Consider the following 20539-nt stretch of genomic DNA (forward strand, 5'->3'; position numbering starts at 1 on the left):
CGCAGGCGTGTCACAGTGAGGGGCTGCGCCCAAGCCGCGCGATGCTTGGGTCACAATGGCTAGGGGTCTCAAGGGTGCCCCGCTTCCTTCCAGAAGGCCAGAGTGAACCGCCCACCCCACGTCTCCCTCCCACCCCACGTCTCCCTCCCACCCCGACACTTCGGACGGGAGCCACTTGCTCAACTAAGGGTCCCACTGCTCCAAGCAGGTAGGTGGGGTCTGGACTTGTCTCCTGCTCAGTGGGCCTGCGGAGTCGGCAGGCTCTGGGTACTGCCTGGAGCCACGACCGAGGTAGAGTGCCACCGCAGAGGCCTGAGGACCTGCAATCGGCGCCTGCTCTGGCCATTTCTTAGCTGAGTGACCTTGGGCAAGTGATCTAAAACTCTGGGAGCCATCGTTTTGGCTTCTGAACCAGTGTCAAGGATGACTAGTTACGTTTCGGAGCTGGGAACCACAGGCTCCATCCGGGCTGTGTCTCTTTAGGTCATTAATCCCCCTTGAGTCAACACCAAGGTCCCAGAGAACAGGTACTGTGAAGCTATCCTTAGAGCCTCCCTCCGAGACAGGACGCAGGGAGAGGGTCAGAAGGGAGAAGGGACACGGGCACATAGGGGAAAGGGACCAAGAAAAGAAACCAGAGGAACTCAGGATGTAGCGAAGAAGGCACACATCGGAAAACTTGGCTTGCAGCCCTGGCTTTGTCATAACTTGCTGTGAGACTTTGGGCGAGTCCTCCCACAAGGTCTTAGTTTGACAAGGTCTTGTCCTAATGTCCAAGGTTCCCTCCAGCTTGAACCTTGACAGCCTTCTATCCTCAGACTAGATGTCATGATACCCAGCTCAACTACTTCAGTACAAAAGACTAGTCCAGATGCTGTGGGAGATGGTGGCTTGGACAAGGGGGTGAGGTCAGCAGTAGTAGTGGAAGGGCAGGGGTGGCTAGATGGCTGTCCTCTTCTTCAAGGTCAGGCCTGAGCTAGAGTTTGAAGCTGGGGGAGTCAGGAGACTGGCCAAGAGGTGGAGGAGAAGACTATGCCGGGCAGTTGGGGAGAAGCTGGAGCTCCTGCTGACTTGCTGTCTAAGGGGAGCTCCTTTCACCTTCAGTTTCCCCTGTTATTGAATGGGGTCTATCAGTCCGTTCAGACTGCTATAACAAAACATTATAGACTGGGTGGCTTATAAACAACAAACATTTATTTCTTACAGAGAAGTTTATTTCTGGAGACTGGGAAGTCCAAGATCAAACTGCTGGCAGGTCCAGTGTCTGGTAAGAACCCTCTTCCTGGCTCAAGACAGCTGTCTTTTTTCTGTAGCCTCACATGGTGGAAGGGGGCAAGGGATCTCTGTGAGGTCTTTTACAAAGACATGAATCCCATTCAGGAGGGAACCATCATGACTTAATCACCTCCCAAAGGCCCCTTGACAAGTAAGCATTCCCTGGGGTGGCTTTCCTCCCTTACCCGCCATGGCAAGGAGGCAAGGAGAAGGCCAAGTCAGGCAGCGGGTTTCACTCAGTCCTGCAGACTTCGAGTAGAGTTGCTCTCGTCAGGTAGCCCCTCTGGGCAGCTGTGTGTGCCATGGCTAACCAGGAACTCAGGAAGCTTAAAAGCTGCCAGCGTGTTGCAGGGTGCAGTGGTGCAAAAGGCAGCACCATCCACTCCCTGACCAGGCCACGTGAGAGTTTTACATTGCATTTTCAAATCAGGACTGCCTGTGGGATAACACCCAGTGGGTTTCTATTGAATACTGGAGAACATTACCACAATGCTTGTCTTTCCTTCTTTCTTTAAACAAACATTCCATTGATATTCATTTGTGGACCAACTCACAAATCTCCTACTCAAAACTTTTTCTCCTCTGCCCTTAATAACTGAAGTTCCCTAGAACTTGACGATGCAGGGAGAGGAGAAATTGAGAACGCTTTTTCAGATGCAAATATTCCCTTTAGAGGGCTGGGTCCTTCAAACCTCCATTTATTTTGCCAGCATCCCCTCCTGGCTAAGGTTACCCAAGAAAAAGAGCAAGAGTTGATCCGCCCCTCCTTTGCAACTGACTTACAGCAAGTTTTCCAACTGGGCTCTGAGGATGCTCTCTGGGGCCCAGAGGAGAGAGCAGGCAGGGTTCGACTCCAGCTCCCCTCAACCAGGGCAACCTCGCACCCACCTGTTTCATGTAGTGAGCTTTGGGGATGATTTCATTGAAGAAAGGCTCTCCCTTCCTTAAAATTTAAAAGTTTGAAAACTGTGGCAGTTTCCACCTCTTTTAACATATTTGCTGAGCATCTTGTATGTACCAGGCACTGTTCTAGGTATTGGAGACATATCAAAGCAGCACTTCACTCCCAGGTCCTCCCTTATATATGGTGGCAGCTTTTCCCCACACATTCTTGTCCCGGCCTCCCAGGCCAACTAGAGGGCAAGGACTAGTGTCTTATGTCTTTCATTTCCTCCTCAGGGGACAGTATTTGAACAGACCGTACTGAACACTGCAGTGGACATTCTGACCCTGCATGGGAGTGTGCAGAGGGACAAGAGGAAACCCAGCTAGAATATGTCATACCTTTGCCCTGGGTTGTTCACAGAGAGAGTGGGCATGCAGATAATTAAGGGTTAACAGTCCTACACCTGGGAAGGACTGGTAACAGCTCTGGGTTGGAAGAATTCAGTCAAAGCCAGGGAGCTACAGCGAGGAATGAGCGACACCGCCACACACTCTCTCTCTCTCTCTCTCTCTCTTTCTCTCTCTCTCTCTCTCTCTCTCTCACAGACACACACACACACACACACACACACACTCACACTATGCATGGAAGCTTGGCCAAAGCATTTACTTGTTCTTTACTTGAGTTTCTCGTTTTATAAACTGGAGGTGATCCATCGATTATGTAGTCCTTAGAAGAAAAAAAATTAGGCATGGTGGGCATTAAAGACATTGACGTGAAAAAGGCTGCCCCTTGCTATCTAGAGTAGCCAAAAAATCCAGAGCTAAAAGAAACTTTACAGATCAGCCCTGGTTTCACAAGTGAGGGAACCGAGGGCTAGAGAAGGCAAGCGACTTGCTGCAGGTCACAATGGGAGTTTGTGACAGAGCCAAGATTGGAAGCTAGGGCTCTTGCCTCTTTGTTTAAGGTTCTTGCCATGTGACCAGAAAGCTTCCAAGGGACACAGAACGTCTCCCAAATAAATAAGAAATTATTTCAGATTTCCGAATTACAAGATTTGCCATTCAACAAATATTTATTGAAGAGATACTAGGTGCTAATGGAGCTGGCATTTGCGGGGCAATAAGAGAAGGGTAGGTCATGGTTTTTAACCTCCAGTAGCTAACTGAGGAAACAAGAGGCAAAGATTTGAAACAGTTAAGTAAAAATAACAAGCAGTATGTGAGAAGTGCCAAAATTGGGGGAACAGTGAGTCCAAGGGAGAGCTCAAAGGAGACAGAACGCAATGCTTCCCATCTCGTAGCAAAGGTTCCTTTAAGCTGAGTTGGAGAGGATTTACATAGAAAAGTTAAAGACCACCCCGCTGCTCAAATCAAGGGGGTTTCTTTCACCCTGGGGGCCACTTGGCTGGGAGAAAGGAGAAGAAATCCAAGTAAGCCAGGCTGGGCAAGGCCCAGGAATTTGTATTTTTAAAGGCCACCCATGTGATTATCATGCTCAGCCAGGTTTGAAGTTCACCCGTGTAAAGGGTAATGCAGAATAGATTGGATAAGGGCACCCCACTCCTCTCCCTAGCTCATCCAGTTTCTCTGGGGGTAGGCACCAATAAATCTTGTCTACATTTTACTGAAGAGAAAACTGAGGGTCCAGAAACTTTCGATGATGTGTTCCAGGTCATTCAGTAAGTAGGGGGGACTCGGTTTCCTGCCAACCAGTAGAAACAGAAAGATCCTAATATACCATCCCGAAGAAGATTTTGCTTCATTTCTCTGTAAGACAAGTCAGACCCGCTTGGTTAGCTAGAGAGTTCGTTGCCCAGAGTACAAAAAGGAGCAAGTCTCTGGAGCTGCCAGGTGTGTGGGACAGGGCCCAGGGCGACGTTAGTTGCTGGGAGATCAGAGGTCTAACTTTGCTGTGTGACTCAGCCCAAGCCCGTTCCCCTCTCTCTTTGTCCTTCACCTATTAATAACGATGCCCCACGTCACCGTTGGGATAGCTACCAGTGATGGAAAATGCACAGCGCGGTTAGTTCCGATGTGATTTCTGGGAACAGAAGGGATCCACAGCCATCTGCCGACTGTTGTGAGTAAAATATGTGCTGGCTGCCTTCGGAGCAGAGGCATTTTCTTCCCAGGAAGAGGGTGGGCTAGAGGCCTGAGGCTGGACTCTGCCCTCTTCAGGGGCATTGACCAATGTGAGGCTCTAGAGATCCTGGCTGAGAGCAGTCTGGTCTTAGGAGGAAAAAGAAAGAAAAGGCAGGTTATCTGGAGGGAAAGCAGCAAACATTCATCAGAAGGAAATTATCTGAAGACTTTGGCAGGACTGGGAAATGGTTAAAATCAAGGCTTGGATCTTCTTTTATGAATTGTGGTAAAATATACGAAATGTAAAATTTACCATTTTAGCTATTTTTAGGTGTACAGTTTACTCTTAAGGTCATTCACATTATTATGCAACCATTACCACCACCCATCTCCAGAACTTCTTTTCATTTTGCAAAACCGAAACTCTGAACCCATTAAATAACAACTCCCCATTCCCCACCCCCTCCAGCCCTGGCCAACCACCCTTCTATTTTCTGTCTCTGTGAATCTGACAACTCTTGGTATCTCAAATAAGTGGAATCATATGGTATTTGTCGTTTTGTGACTGGCTTATTTCACTTAGTATAATGACTTCAAATGTTCATTCATGTTGTAGCATGTGCCAAAATTTTCTTCCTTTTGAAGGTGGAATAATATTCTCTTGTAGGTATATCCATTTATCCATCAGTGGACACTTGGATGGCTTCCACATTTTGGCTATTGTAAATAATACTGCTATAAACATAAGTATACAAATATCTCTTCTAGACCCTGCTTTTACTTCCTTTGGATATATACCCAGAAGTGGAATTGCTAGATATATGGTAATTCTATTAATTAATTAATTAATTAGGTTGCACTGAGTCTTAGTTGCAGTAGGTGGGCTCCTTAGTTGTGGCTCATGGGCTCCTTAGTTGCGGCATGCATGTGGGATCTAGTTCTCTGACCAGGGACTGAACCTGGGCCCCGGGCATTGGGAGCATGGAGTCTTAACCACTGCACCACCAGGGAAGTCCCGGTAATTCTATTTTTAATGTTGAGGAACCATCATACTGTTTTCCACAGTGGCTGCACCAATTTACATTCCTACCAGCAATGCATAAGGGTTCCAATTGCTCCATATCCTTGCCAACACTTGTTATTTTCTGTTATTTCTTTTTATAATAGCCATCCTAATGGGTGTGAGGTGGCATACCATTGTGGTTTTGATTTGCATTTAGCTAGTGACTAGTGATTTGAGCATCTTTTCATGTGCTTATTGGCCATTTGTACATCTTTTTTTTTTTTTTTTTTTTTTTTTTGCGGTACGCAGGCTTCTCACTGCTGTGGCCTCTCCCGTTGCAGAGCACAGGCTCTGGATGCGCAGGCTCAGTGGCCATGGCTCACGGGCCCAGCTGCTCCGCGGCATGTGGGATCCTCCCGGACTGGGGCACGAACCCGTGTCCCCTGCATCGGCAGGCAGACTCTCAATCACTGCGCCACCAGGGAAGCCCTGTACATCTTCTTAGGAGAAAGTCTTCTGCCCATTTTAAAAAAGGATTGTTTGTGGCTGAATGAAATTTTTCCATCTGCAACAACATGGATGGATGGACTTGGAGGATATTATGCTAAGTGAAATAAGTCAGACAGAGAAAGACAAGTACTGTATGATCTCACTTCTATGTGGAATCTAGAAAATACAACAAACTAGTGAACTTAACAAAAAAAAGCAGACTCACAGATATAGAGAACAAACTAGTGGTTACCAGTGGGGAAAGGGAAGGGAGGAGGGGCAACATAAGGGTAGGGGACTAAGAGGCACAAACTATTAGGTATAAAATAAGCTACAAGAACATATATAGTACAACACAGGAAATATAGTCAATATTTTATAATAACTATAAATGGAGAATAACCTTTAAAAATTGTGAATCACTATATTGTACATCTGTAACATATAATACTGTACAACAGTTATATTTCAATAAACAAATAAAAATTAAAAAAATCGCGTTGTTTGTTGTTTTTTTGTTGAGTTTTAAGAGTTTTCTATATATTCTGGATATTAATCCCCTATCAAATATGTGATTTGCAAATATTTTCTCCCATTCTGTGGGTTGCTTTTCACTCTGTTGATAGTGTCCTTATCTGAAGACTTTGGCAGAAGTGGGAGATGATTAGAATCAGGGTTTGGATCATAAACTCGAAGTTTCTGGATTCAAAATCTGGCTATTTGCTATTGAGAAAACTAATTAACCTCTTTGAGCTTGCCTTACTTTTTTCATCTGAAAAATGGGGATAATGCTTATAATAATATTGGTCTATAATTTTCTTTTTTGTGTGATATCTTTTTCTGGTTTTGGTATCAGGGTGATGGTGGCTTCGTAGAATGAATTTGGGAGTGTCTCTCCCTCTGCAATTTTTTGGAAGAGTTTGAGAAGGATCAGTGTTAGTTCTACTCTAAATGTTTGATAGAATTTGCCTGTGAAGCCATCTGGACATTGTTTGGCTCCCTTAGTAAAGCACAGGCCCTTTAGGGGGACGGTCTGTTTATATTTTCTAAACAGATAGGTCTATTTATATTTTCTATATTTTTAAATTCTTCCTGGTTTAGTCTTGGAAAATTGTACCTTTCCAAGAATTTGTCCATTTCTTCGTGGTTGTCCATTTTATTGGCATATAGTTGTTTGTAGTAGTCTCTTATAATCCTTTGTATTTCTGCAGTGTCAGTTGTGATTTCTCCTTTTTCATTTCTAACTTTAATGATTTGCATCCTCTCCCTTTTTTTCTTGATGATTTAAACATTCACCATTCATTCAACAGGCTCCGCTGGAAACATAATGATGAGTAAGACAGTCCTGCAGAACTGAGTGGGAGAAACCAACAAGGCAAAAGACCATTTCAATCAGGGTGATGAGTGCTAAGACGTCAGAAGCATGGGATGCTGGGGCGCACTGAGGAGGAGGAGGTCAGACTCCGGGAGCACTTCCCCTACAGGATTACAGGGTTGGGGGAGAATGGGGTGTGGGGAGGGGCTGAGTGTTCTAGCTAGAGGAAAAAGCTACTGCAAAGGCTGGAGTTGAGAGAGGCTGGCTCACTGGGGAACAGCTACTAGTTTATTATGGCTGGAACTTGAGAGAGGAGCAGAGTGAGATAAGCCTGGAGAGGCAGACAGGTGCCAGACCATGAAGGGCCTTGTACACCAGGGCAAGGGTTTGGATCTTATCCTGAGAGTAATGAGAAGCTATTGAAGGGTTTTAAGCAGAATCGCCATGTAACCGGCTTTGCCTTCGAGAAAGATCTCGTTGGATCAGTGTGTAGAGTGGAATGTAAAGGACACAGCCTGGGGCAGACGAGGTAGAAAGATGAACTAAAGAAGGAACCATGAGGACAGAGAGAAGTGGAGGGTTCAAGAGACATTTAGGATAAAATGGAGCAGATATGGGGACTGATCGGATGACCTCAGTTGACTATTTGGGAATAACTCGGGTATTAGCATCATTCCTTCATTTGAGATGAGCCACAGAGGCTGAAGAAGGTTAAATGATTTGTACAAGGTCCCAGAGCCGGAAAGAATCTGATCAGGACTCTGTCTCTCCACCCTGACATCTCCTGTTCACTCCTGAATATGCTGTTAGCTGAGTTCCTTGATCTTTATGTGTAAATCCCCTTTCAGGAATTCAAATCCTGTTTCTCCATTGATGCTTTGCAGCATGTAAAGGTGTGAAGCCTTAGTTTGAGCTTTTAATTGGCTGTCAATGTCCTAAGGCTTTACACCTTTGAGCTTCAAGATATTCTTTTCCTTCCATTCCACTTAGTGGTTTTTTTCTGCACAAATCTTTTATGTATTTATTTATTTTTTTAAATGATGAATTTTATTTATTTATTTATTTATTTATTTTTTGCGGTATGCGGGCCCCTCACTGTTGTGGCCTCTCCTGTTGTGGAGCACAGGCTCCGGACGCACAGGCTCAGCGGCCATGGTTCACGGGCCCAGCCACTCCGCGGCATGTGGGATCCTCCCGGACCGGGGCACGAACCCGTGTCCCCTGCATCGGCAGGCGGACTCTCAACCGCTGCGCCACCAGGGAAGCCCAGTATTTATTTTTTTAACAACTTTATTGGAGTATAATTGCTTTACAGTGGTGTGTTAGTTTCTGCTGTATAACAAAGCGAATCAGCTATACGTATACATATATCCCCATACCTCCTCCCTCTTGCGTCTTCCTCCCACCCTCCCTATCCCAGCCCTCTAGGTGGTCACAGAGCACCGAGCTGATCTCCCTGTGCTATGCAGCTGCTTCCTACTATTTTACACTTGGTAGTGTATATGTGTCCATGCTGCTGTCTCACTTCGTCCCAGTTTACCCTTCCCCCTCCACTTAGTGTTTAAACAGCAATCTGGAAGCAAACCTTTCCATCCCAGGGAGGCTCAAATGAAGAGTCCGGGGCTCAGAAAGAGTGAGCCCAAGTCCTAGGCTTGGCCACTAATTAGCTGTGCGATAGAATGAGTCACTTTCTACAAACTCGTATCTGAAAACTCAGGGGAAGAGAATGAACAAATGCATGGTCACTCGGATTCAACAACTTTAGAATCTCTTAAAGTAAGTATACCTTCAAATTGTGAAAAGCCACTCTCTCATGATCTGTTTGGTAAAGTGAGTTTCTGGCCCCATATGATGCTCATAGATATTAGGGATTTTCCCTGAAACTCAAGTGTTTGCTCACCAGGGAGTATGCACCTGCTCTGTAGTTGCTGAGCACGGTGTTATCAGACTTAAACTGCCGACCAACATGCATGAGTATGTTTGGTTTTCTCTCAGACGCTTGTACTGATAAGACTTTTTTTTTGGAGGGGGGAGGTGCGACTCTCTGTTATAAAACCAGCAGGAAGAGGGAAAATGAATGAAGAAGGTGAATCTACAGTTTATGGAAAAAGCTCACCATGCACTATACCTATCCTGAGGCATGGAGGACTCGGCAAAGGAGCAGTGTCTGTGAGTGGCAGGGCCCTGCACCCCAACCGTGAGATGACAAAATTATTCTTGCTTCAAACCCCACAATCTAGGGGAGCCTGTGAGTGAAAGGGGGCCTTTGTCGGTGCCAACTCAGCCGGGACCAGGATCCGGCAGGACTGCAGCTCCTGCTCAACAGGAGGGATGGAGTCCTGATACTCCACGCCACTCTCAGGGGCTGGGCTCCGGGTCACAGGCCTGTGCAGTGACCCCCTTGGGATGTGCAAGCAAGATCAAGTCCTGAGACCCCGGCACTCCTGCCGGTCCCCTGCCCCTCCCATGGCTTCCACGAACAGCAGGAGGTGCTGGGCCTGAGGACCCTGTGCTCTTCACCCCAGGGCTTTTGGCTCCTGTAGGCAGATGGCACCCCTGTGTGGGTGCTTCTCTTCGGTGAGCACCCACAGCCCGGTCTGGCTGTGACACAGCAGTCTAGGAGGCCAGGGACAGGACAAGTCACTCCCTGTGTGTGGGGGGGGTGGGCCTCACCGGGGGGCACAGTCTCTCCTTGTATCCGCCATCACAGCACCACAAGCATCACACGCAGCTGTGGCAGCGGAAACCTCCCGGGAGGCCCTGCAGGGGAGCCAAAGAGACAGGAAGAGGATGGGAAGGCCCTCTGTAGACAGGCCCTGGGCAGGTAGAAGAGAAGCACCACTGATGGTGAGAAGAGTGATTCCAAAGCCCTCGTGATTCAGTCAACAAACACCTACCTGTGCAGACACCATGGGGGTCACAAACTTGCAGAAGATCTGGACCGTCCCCCTAAAGGGCCTGTGCTTTTCTAGGGGAGCCAAACAACGTCCACACATCTCAGTGCAACCAGGAGAGCCTGTTGGGGGAGCAGGGGCAGCAGATGCAGAAGAGAAGGCTTCACGGAGGCAGTGAGTTGGGGGCCGGGCTGTAAAGGAGAGCTCTGGACTGGTCTTCGGGGAGTGTGCCCTGCCATGCCCGGCAGGAAGTGAAAACGTCTTCCAGCTGTTGTGGCCTTGGGTCCTTCCCCCGCCCCCCCTGACCCTGATGATGGATCTGCAAAGGGAAAAGACGTGGTCACTTCTGTTGACTAACAGGGTGTAGGGTGGGGAAAGAGAGCACCTTTCCTTAAGGAAATCTGTTATCATTGTCCAAGTGTCTTCCCCTCTAGACCATGAACTAGGGCAAGCCACGAGTCTTGGGCACCTGTCAATCCCCAGCCCCTAACACAACTCCCAGTATATAGTAGGCATTCAGTACATGCTCAGTGAATGATTGAATAGCTAGGGTCTGGAACATTTGTCCTGTAATTTCAAGTGGACAACCCAGCTTTTTCATGACCTGAGAAGACACTTGTTTTCCTATAAAAAAAAAACTGTCTGCCTGGGAGCATTTGATTTTGCTGTAGGCAAAGGAGCTGACCTGTTAGTCACCCTTTTTACCACAGGACTTCCATCAAATCCCCCAGGTCTGCCCTCAGGCTAGGACAACTTCCTCTTTCTTCTCCCACCCCAAGACAGGCTTTTCTTGTAGCCAAGTACACTCTGAGGCCTCAGGTGCACTTTAACACACACCCTGTGAAGACAACATCCTGCCTTTACTGCCCTCACTCAGTCAGGGGATGCTGCCATCTTTTGAAACTCAAGTTGGAAGCCTTTCCTGAGAAAAGCCTGCCCACTGTGACCCCTCCTGCCTCTCTTGGCTGCACAGTTGAGTGAGTCATTCATTATATTATAGGTAAACATGCTTGAGTCATAGAGATGTTTCATGTGCAGCCTTTTCTCCCAAATAGATGGTGAGCTTCTTGTTGCCAGAGATGGTAGCACCTGCTTTTCTGTCCCCAGGAATGTCTCCCAAAAGGTAATGCACACAGGTGTGCAGTAAACACTTGCGGATTGAGGAGAAGGCAGAGAACTGATCTGGACCTTTCAGGGATCCTCAAGCCCCAGACATTCACTTTGTCTATGACTGGTTAACTAACCTTCAGCTCTCAAGTTGCCACAGAACCTGGATAGGCAAGAAGCAATCCTGTTTCAGCTTCGGACTACAGATCAGGAAATCCTGGTTATAGACCTGACTCTGCCACTAACTAGCATGAACCTTGGTAAGCCAGTTAGCTGCTTTTGGCCTCAGTTTGTGCAATTAAAAAAATAGGGAGACTGCTACTCTGGCTAAGATGATGTGGTAGAAATTGTATGTACCCTCCTGCATGAAACAACCAAAAAAAAAAAGCCAGACAATATGAAGCAACAATTTTCAAGACACTATATATTAGGCAACAAAGGACAGTGATCCCAGAGAGCTGGAAAGCAAACAAGATGAGCCCTATGAATGACCAGCTTATTTGTAAAACAACTTTATTGAGATATAATTCATATACCATACACATTATAATAATTATAATTCACATTCATCCATTTCAAGTGTACAATTCAATGGTTTTTAGTATATTCACAGACATGTGTGACCGTCACCAATTTCAGAACGCTTTCATCACCTCAGAAAGAAATCCTATACCCTTTAGTTTTCTATTCCCTATTCCCTCCAGCCCTAAGCCACTATTAATCTACTTTCTGTCTATAGATTTCTTTATTCTGGACATTTCAAATAAATGGAATCTTATAATATGTGGTCTTTTGTAATTGGCTTCTTTGACTCAGTATAATGTTTTCCAAGATGAATCCATGTTGTATCATGTATCAGTAAGCACTTTGCTCCTTTTACAGCCAAATAATATTCCACTGTATGGATATAGCACACTGTATTTATACATTCATCAGTTGATGGACATTTGGGTTGTTTTCACCTTTTGGTTATTATGAATAATGCTGCTATAACAAGTTTTTTTATGTGGACATATATTTTCCTTTCTCTTGGAAGGAAGATATTCTTCAATTCTTGGAAGAGAATGGTTGGATTATATAGTAAGTCTGTGTTTAAACTTTTCAGGAACTACCAGACTGTTTTCCAAAGTGGCATTTTACATACCCACCAACAATGTACAAGAGTTCTGATTTCTCCACATCCTCGTCAATACTTGCTAGTAACTGGCTTTTTTATTATAGCCATCCGAGTGGGTATGAAGTTCATTGTTGTTTTGATTTGCATTTCCCTGATGATGTTGAGCAACTTTTCATGTGCTTATTGGCCATTTTGTATATCTTCCTTGGGGAAATAATCATTTCATATCCTTTGCCCATTTTTTAATTGGGTTATTTATGTTTTTATTATCAAGTTGTAAAAATTCTTTATATAGTCTAGATACAATCCCCTCATCAGATTAATGATTTGCAAATATTTTCTCCCATCCTGTGGGCTGTCGTCTTTGCACTTTCATGAATGTCCTTTGAAGCACAAAAGTTTTTTATTTTGATGAGGTCAAATTTATCTATTTTTCTCTTTTGTTTTTCATCCTTTTGGTGCAATAAGTAATCCTTTGCCAAATCTAAGGTCATGAAGATTTACCCCTATGTTTTCTTATAAGAGTTTTATAGTTTTAGCTCTTATATTTAAGTTTTTGATCAATTTAAAGTTGATTTTTGTATATGGTGTGGAGCATGGTCCAACTTCATTCTTTTACATGTGGTTATCCAGTTGTCTCAGCATTATTTTTTGAAATAACTATTTTTTCACCATTGAATGAACTTGGCACTCTTGTCAAAAATCAGTTGACCATAGACACATGGGTTTACTTCTGGAGTCTCAATTTTATTCCATTGATTTATATGTCTATCTCTATGCCATTTCCACACTATCTTGATTATCACTGCTTTGTAGTAAATTTTGAAATTGGGAAGTGAGAATCCTACTTTGTTCTTCTTTTTCAAGATTGCTTTGGCTAATCTGGGTCACTTACAATTCCATATGAATTTTACAATCAGCTTGCTACTTTCTAAAGAGAAACCAGATGAGATTCTTATAGGGATTGCATCAAATCATAGATCAATTTGGGAAGTATTACCATCTTAACAATATTAAGTCTTCCAATCCATGAGCATGGAATGCGTTCCCATTTATTTAGATCATTAATTTCTTTCAACAGTGTCTTATAATTTTCAGAGTATAAGTTTTACACTCCTTCACTTAGCTTTATTCCTAAGTATTTTATTCTTTTTGATGCTACTGTAAATGGAATTGTTTTTGTAATCTTCTTGGAGTGTTCATTTTAAGTATACAGATACACAATTGATTATTGTATATTGATCCTGTATTCTGCAACCTTGCTGAACTTTTTAATTAGTTATAATAGGTGTTTTGTTTTCTTTGTGGATTCCTTGAGATTTTCTACATACAAGATCATGTCATCTGCAAATAGAGATAATTTTACTTTTCCCTTTCCAGTGTGGATGTCTTTTATTTCTTTCTGTGGCCTAATTGCCCTGGATAGAACTCCAATAAAATGTTGAGCTGCAGACATTGTTTTGTTCCTAATTTTAAGGGTATAAAGCATCTATGCTTTCACCGCTAAGTATGATGTTAGCTGTGGGTTTTTCATAGAAGTCCTTTGTTAAGTTGAGGAAGTTCTCTTCCATCCCTAGTTGGTTGAGTGTTTCTGTCATGAAAGGTTGTTGGATTTTGTCAAATGCTTTTTTGCATCTATTGAGATGATCATGTGATTTTGTTTTTTATTCAATTATTATGATGTATTACATTAACTTACTTTCAGATGTTAAACAGACTGCATATTCCTAGGATAAATCCCACTTCCCATAGTGCATAATTCTTTTCATATGTTGTTGGATTCAGTTTGCTAAGGATTTTTGCACCTATGTTCATAAGAGATAATAATCTGTAGTTTTCTTTCCTTGTAATGTCTTTGGTTTTGGTATGAGGGTAATACTGGCCCCATAGAATGAACTGGGAAGTGTTCCAGCCTCTTCTATTTTTGGAAGAGTTGGTGAAGAGTTAGTATTAGTTCTTTAAATGTTTGTTAGAATTCAGTGGTGAACCGTCTGGGCTTGGGGTTTTCTTTGTGGGCTGTTTTGTTTAAAATTACTAATTCAGGCTTGTCACTTGTTATAGATCTATTCATAGTTTTTTTTTTCTTCTTGAGTCAATTTCAGTAGTTTGTCTCTCTAGGAATTTGTCCATTTCATCTAATTTATTGGTATATAATTGTTCATAGAATTCCCACATAATCCTTTTTATTTCTGTAAAGTCAGTAGTAATATCCCCTCTTGCATTTCTGATTCTAGAAATTTGAGTCTTTTTTTCTTAGTCAATCTAACTAAAGTTTTGTCAATTTTGTTGATCTTTTCCAAGAACCAGCTTTTGGTTTCATTGATTTTCTTGATTGCTTTTTCTATTATCTAGTCCAATAATTTCCACTCTGATCTTTATCATTTCCTTCTGGCTTGCTTTAGGTTTAGTTTGCCCTTCTTTTCCCAGCGTCTTAAGGTGGAAGATTTGACCCAACTTAGTGCCTTCAGAAAGTTTCCAGGATAGGACATGGGGAAGGGGAGCTGAGCAGAGCCTGGAAGACTCCCTGGGTTGCGGACACCAATCTCAGAGTTCAGGGAGCCAAGTCAGGTAGAGCTTATACATTTTGTCCTGTTTTTGGTTCTTTAAAGTAAGAGGATAAATCCAGTCTCTGTTACTTGGTCGAAGCAGAAATTGTGCAAAGTCTTCTTAAGTATCAATAGAAAGCTTTATTTAAATCTCAGAATGGCCTCTCCAAAAACAAAGAAAGAGAGAATGAGAGGATCAAAGGAGGGGTGGGGCAAGCATTTGTGGTGTTGGGCAACAGAGACAAGGCTGGTGCGGTCATCAGGTGGCCGAAGCCATCAGATACGCAAGGTTCCAAGTTACAAAAAGAAAATGTATTGTTCTTCTCTCCTTATTGAGATATAGTATATACACACATAAGACTATTTTCTTAGATTTAGAAAGTCACTGGTGCAGGTTAATGTTGTATAATTGTTCATTTTCTCTTATTTTATTCTGTAGTTGGGAGGAGTAGAAAGAAAAGGATGGAGGAAAAAGAAAGAATCTGTTCTTCATTCTTTAGGTTTTTTGTTTTTCAGAAACCTAGGGGAATTTTATCAACACTGATATCACTCCAGAGTTCATCCCCCAAAAAGTGATATCCGACTTTTATCCTACCTTCTACATATATATTTGTCAGCATTTGTTCAAGTTAAAAATAAAAGTTTACTTTCAGTAAATAAGCTTAAGTATGAACAGATTTCTCTTTGGTAAATAACACCAAGTGAAGTCTTTCCTTACATTATTTGGTTTTGTTTTGGCCCACCTTACCTTTGAAAGCCATCACTTCCTATCACTGGGTAAGCCTATTGTGAATTCCTTTATTGGTATCTAATATAATAAGCAGAAACTAACACACCATTGTAAGGCAATTATACTCCAATAAAGATGTTAATAAATAAATAATTTTTTTAAAATTAAAATGTCAAGTTAAAACAATTTTCGTAAAGAGAGAGATAGACATCTAGCCTCTGGAATCTTGTTACTAAATATGGGGTCTATGTATCAACAGCATCAGCAACACCTGAAAGCTTTGTGGATAAGCAGAATCTCAGGCCCTCCCCGGACCTTCATAGTCACATTTTAACAAGGTTCCCAGGAAATTCCTATGCATGTTAAACTTTTAGATGCATACTGCTCTAAAAAGCACCATTATCAAAGAAAACCCCAGTGATGATCCAGGTTGGCCTAGAGGCCCATGTAATGTTGAAGAGCAAGGCCGAGATTTTGGTTTAGAGAGCCATATGGGAAGAAGCTGGGCTTCACCTAAGGGGGGACCAGGCTTAAGTCACCAGTTTGGGACTACTGCAGGTAAACGGAACAGGACAGAAAGGGTTGGGCTGGGGTGGAGCCTAGAACTCACAGAGGTTGAGACACAGAGAAAGACCTAGAGAGGCAAAGATGGAATGGTGGAGGTGGAAAAACGAATCAGGGAAACTCTAATTCCAGAAGGATACAAATACAATAATATCATTTATATGGATTTTAAGAACATGTAATACAATTACTATATATATATAGTAATTGTATGTGTGTGTGTGTGTGTGTGTCTGTAGGCATACATGGGAATGATACATATAAATGTAGCATACATATAAAGACATGTATGGGAATGATAGCACATTTAGGATAGTGGTTACCTCTTGGAAGGTGTATTAGTTATTGTGTAGTATAATAAATTACCCCCAAAACTTAGCTGCTTAAAACATACTTTCAGGAATCCAGGCGTGGCTTAGCTGGGTCTTCTGCTTCAGGGCCTCTCGCAAGCCCACAATCAAGGCGCTGGCCAGGGATGTCACCTCATCCGAAGGCTCTACTGGGAAGGATCTGCTTCCAAGTTCAGTCACATGGTTGTTGGCAGGATTCCGTTTTTCACAGACTGTTGGACAAAGGATTCAGTTCCTCATAAGCTGTTGGCTGCAGGCCTCCTTGAGTCTCTGGCATGTGGGTCTCCCCACAGAGCATCTCGCAACACGGCATCAAGCTTCATCAGAGTAAGTAAGAGGGCAAGAGAGAGTGCCAGCAGTATGGAAGTCACAGTCTTGTGTAACCTAATCACAGAAGTCCCATCCCAACACCTTTGTCATATTCTATGCATTAGAATCAGGTCACTAAGTCCAACCTAAATAGAGATTTCTCCAAAGAAGACATACAGATGGCCAAGAGGCACATGAAAAGATGCTCCACATCACTAACTATTAGAGAAATGAAAATTGAAACTTCAATGAGGTAACACCTCACACCAGTCAGAATGGCCATCATCAAAAAGTCTATAAATAATAAATGCTGGAGAGGGTGTGGAGAAAAGGGAACCCTCCTACACTATTGGTGGGAATGTAAACTGGTACAGCCACTATGGAAAACAGTCTGGAGATTCCTTTAAAAACTAAAAATAGAGTTACCATATGATCCAGCAATCCCACTCCTGGGCATACATCCGGAAAAGAGCAAAACCCTAATTCAAAAAGATACATGCACGCCTATGTTTATAGCAGCCCTACTCACAATAGCAAAGACATGGACACCTAAGTTTTCATCAACAGATGAATGGATAAAGAAGATGTGGTATATATGTGTATACACACACACACACACACACACACATGCACACACACATATACAATGGAATATTACTCAGCTGTAAGAAAGAATGAAATATCGCCATTTGCAGCAACATGGATGGACCTAGAGATTATCATACTAAGTGAAAGAAGTCAGGCAGAGAAAGGCAAATATTATATAATATCACTTATATGTGGAATCTTAAAAATTAATACAAATCAACTTATTTACAAACAGAAACAGACTCAAAGACATAGAAAACAAACTATGGTTACCAAAGGGGAAAGGGGAGGGGGAGGGATAAATTAGGAGTATGGGATTAGCAGATACACAACACTGTATATAAAATAGATAAACAAGGATTTACTGTATAGCACAGGGAACTATATTAAATATCTTATAATAACCTATAATGGAAAAGAATCTGAAGCTGTACACCTAAAACTAACACAATATTATAGATCAACTATAGTTAAATAAATGAAATTTTTTTAAAAAAAGAAGTGCACCAGGGATTATAGTAGCTGTAGTGGTGAAAAATTCATTTTCACAACCCTTAGGAAGTTCCAGGTGAGGCTGGAAACTCTCAGCATTATTAGTGTCCAATAAGGGTGTTAATCATACACATGCTCAGAATGCAGATTTTCTTCCCAACATCAATACACTTTATGATTGCTCTACTCATGATCCATGTAACAGAATAAAATCCTTCACTTTAGGACCAACTGTTAATAGCCTTTGGGGCAAGATGAAGATGACAGCTGTGTACTCGTTCTGTACAACTCGGAATGGTATATTGTCCATAAGCAGGAAATTCAGTTCAACTAAGCAAACCTGGAACAAATGCCAAGTATAGCACTTGGGTCCAGTTACCACTGCCGTGTTCTCTCTCCCTTTCTTAAAAAAACACGTCTGTGGCTCCATCACAGGTCTCTTAAGAATTGGCACTTCTTGCTTGCCCCTTGGGCCCAGAAGCACAGAACATGCCATGGTGGAAAGGTTGCAGGCCCATGCTGTTTCTGTTTGCAATTACTTCAATTCCCCAAAATAACCCCTTGACTTTCAACTTCTCAGAAGGGAAACTGAAAAGATGAGGAGGGGGCAGGAACACATATAACCACATCGTCTCACATTATGCTTATTACCTCAAGCCCATTTTCTTCGCAAAGTGAAGCTTTTGCAGAATTCACAAAGGAGGGCCTTAAACAGACTCTGAAAGAGTTTTAAAGTACTTCTTAAAAATTACCCAAAATAGGATTTACCAAATGTTCAAAAGTAATTATGATGAATCACAATTGTAAAGAAACAGTTTTCTGTCTTTATTACAAAGTTATTTTTAAAGTGTTTCTTCATGAATCATACAAAATAACTGATTGCAACATAAACTGTCATTTTTATAACTCTGAAAGAGGGAAACTCTGGTGTAAAAAAAGGCAACCAATATCTTAATTGAAAAAACTAATTTCTGCACAGTAAAAGAAATGATACAATAATGAGACAATGCATCCCCAAGTGTAAATTATATCATTATTTAATGTTACTATTCTTAAATTTTGGTGCAATTCTAATCCATAGTAAACCTCTAAATTCTCTTGGTAAAATGGCAAATCCTTCCAGATTATTCCATTCTTTCAGGATCAGAGCAACACTGTATCTTAATTTTTGAAATTGGAACCAATTTTTTTTTAAACAGAGAGACATATTGATGATAGAGTCTATGAATTCTCTGTCCAGACAGGTTCCTATTCGGAGTGAAGTAAGGAGCACTGAATACTTTCACAGGAACTGACACCGCATACCATTCCTTTGTTTTTTTTTTAAAAAAACTGGAAGTATTTTAGTAAAAAAGTGTGATCTCTACTCTCAGGTCCTTCTGTTCTCATCACTACCATGAACATCAATATCTGGTCGTAATGACACTTCTCTTCTCAGGACACAATGTTCTGAATGGAGTGGAGGGCATTTGGTGCTTATAGAACTGTACTGAGATGCTCTCGATACTAGACCCTTCCCCATGTCAGCTGTTCCTGCCATCATGACAGTTGGCATTTCTGAAAGCACCCATCAAGTTGTATGATAACATAAATTACATGACTGTATTTCCCATTAGACTGTGAACTTCCTGAGGGAAGGGATAGGCCTTTTTTTTTTTTTTTGTGGTACACGGGCCTCTCACTGCTGTGGCCTCTCCCGTTGTGGAGCACAGGCTCCGGACGCGCAGGCTCAGCAGCCATGGCTCACGGGCCCAGCCACTCCGCGGCATGTGGGATCTTCCCGGACCAGGGCACAAACCCGTATCCCCTGCATCGGCAGGCGGACTCTCAACCACTGTAGCCACCAGGGAAGCCCTAAAGCAGACTTTTATTTTTTTTTTAGGCTGTGCCACGTGGCATGTGGGATTGTATTTCCCCGAACGGGGATCGAACCCGTGCCCCCTGCATTGGAAGCGTGGAGTCTTAGCCACTGGGCCACCAGGGAAGTCCCCATGAGATGTTTAAAGAACTGTGAGAGACAGGTGAAGGAGCTACAGAAAACAAAGTAATACAGTTCCTGCCCTCAAGCAGTCTGTAATCCCAAGGGAATCCAAGGCTGTGCAGAACTTATGCCTTGTTGCTAAGATATAGAACAGTGAGAGAAATGGGAAAATGTCCTTCTCTAGACTCACCACCCCTTCTCCCCAGCTCTACTACTATCCCTGGGGACAGAAGGTTAGATCAGTCTTCTCTGGAAAGTTCCCTCTCAGTCTTACAACTCTACTTCTTCTAAGAGGCTGCGGAATCAGCATTTGTCTCGTTTTGTTTTGTTTTTTTGGCCACACCGCACGTATTGCAGGATCTTAGTTCCCCGACCAGGGATTGAACCTGCGCCCTTGGCAGTGAAAGTGAGGAGTCCTAACCACTGGACCGCCAGGGAATTCCCAGAATCAGCGTTTTCAAGCATGGCCTAGGAATCCTCTAGATTTTAGAAAGAATGCAGGAATATTCTTTCAAAAGATTTCCCTATGTGTTTCTAGTTCATTGGAAAATAAAAACTTAAATTTATATTCAATTTTTCAATGACTTACTGTGGTGGTTAACTTATGTGTCAACTTGACTGGGCTAAGGGGTGCCCAGATTAAACATCATTTCTGGGTGTGTCTATGAGGGTGTTTCCGGATGAGATGAGCATTTGAATTGGTGGACTCAGTAAAGTAGACTGCCCTCCCCAACGTAGGCATCATCCAATCCATTGAGGACCTGAATAGAACACAAGGTGGAATGAAGAATTCGCCCATTTTGCTTCTT

At 42.9% G+C, this 20539-nt stretch overlaps 1 long non-coding RNA gene across 4 annotated transcripts in view; it reads right to left on the reverse strand.

Annotated features, from left to right (window-relative positions):
* Window positions 1–2779: 2779 nt before the first annotated feature.
* The window catches only part of LOC308608502, an 82405-nt gene continuing 64645 nt past the window's right edge, over window positions 2780–20539 (reverse strand). For 3 of the 4 annotated variants that reach the window (XR_014014177.1, XR_014014178.1, XR_014014179.1), the window contains 4 exons: window positions 20320–20491; window positions 16405–16572; window positions 6855–7090; window positions 2780–4392 (listed from right to left, as the gene is read on the reverse strand). This is a non-coding gene — a long non-coding RNA (uncharacterized lncRNA). The remainder of the gene's footprint in view (window positions 4393–6854; window positions 7091–16404; window positions 16573–20319; window positions 20492–20539) is intronic. The other variant, XR_014014176.1, reaches the window with a different exon arrangement.

The sequence above is a fragment of the Mesoplodon bidens genome (assembly GCF_964165515.1).
Source record: "Mesoplodon bidens genome assembly, chromosome: X".
NCBI classification, from domain to species: Eukaryota; Metazoa; Chordata; class Mammalia; order Artiodactyla; family Ziphiidae; genus Mesoplodon; species Mesoplodon bidens.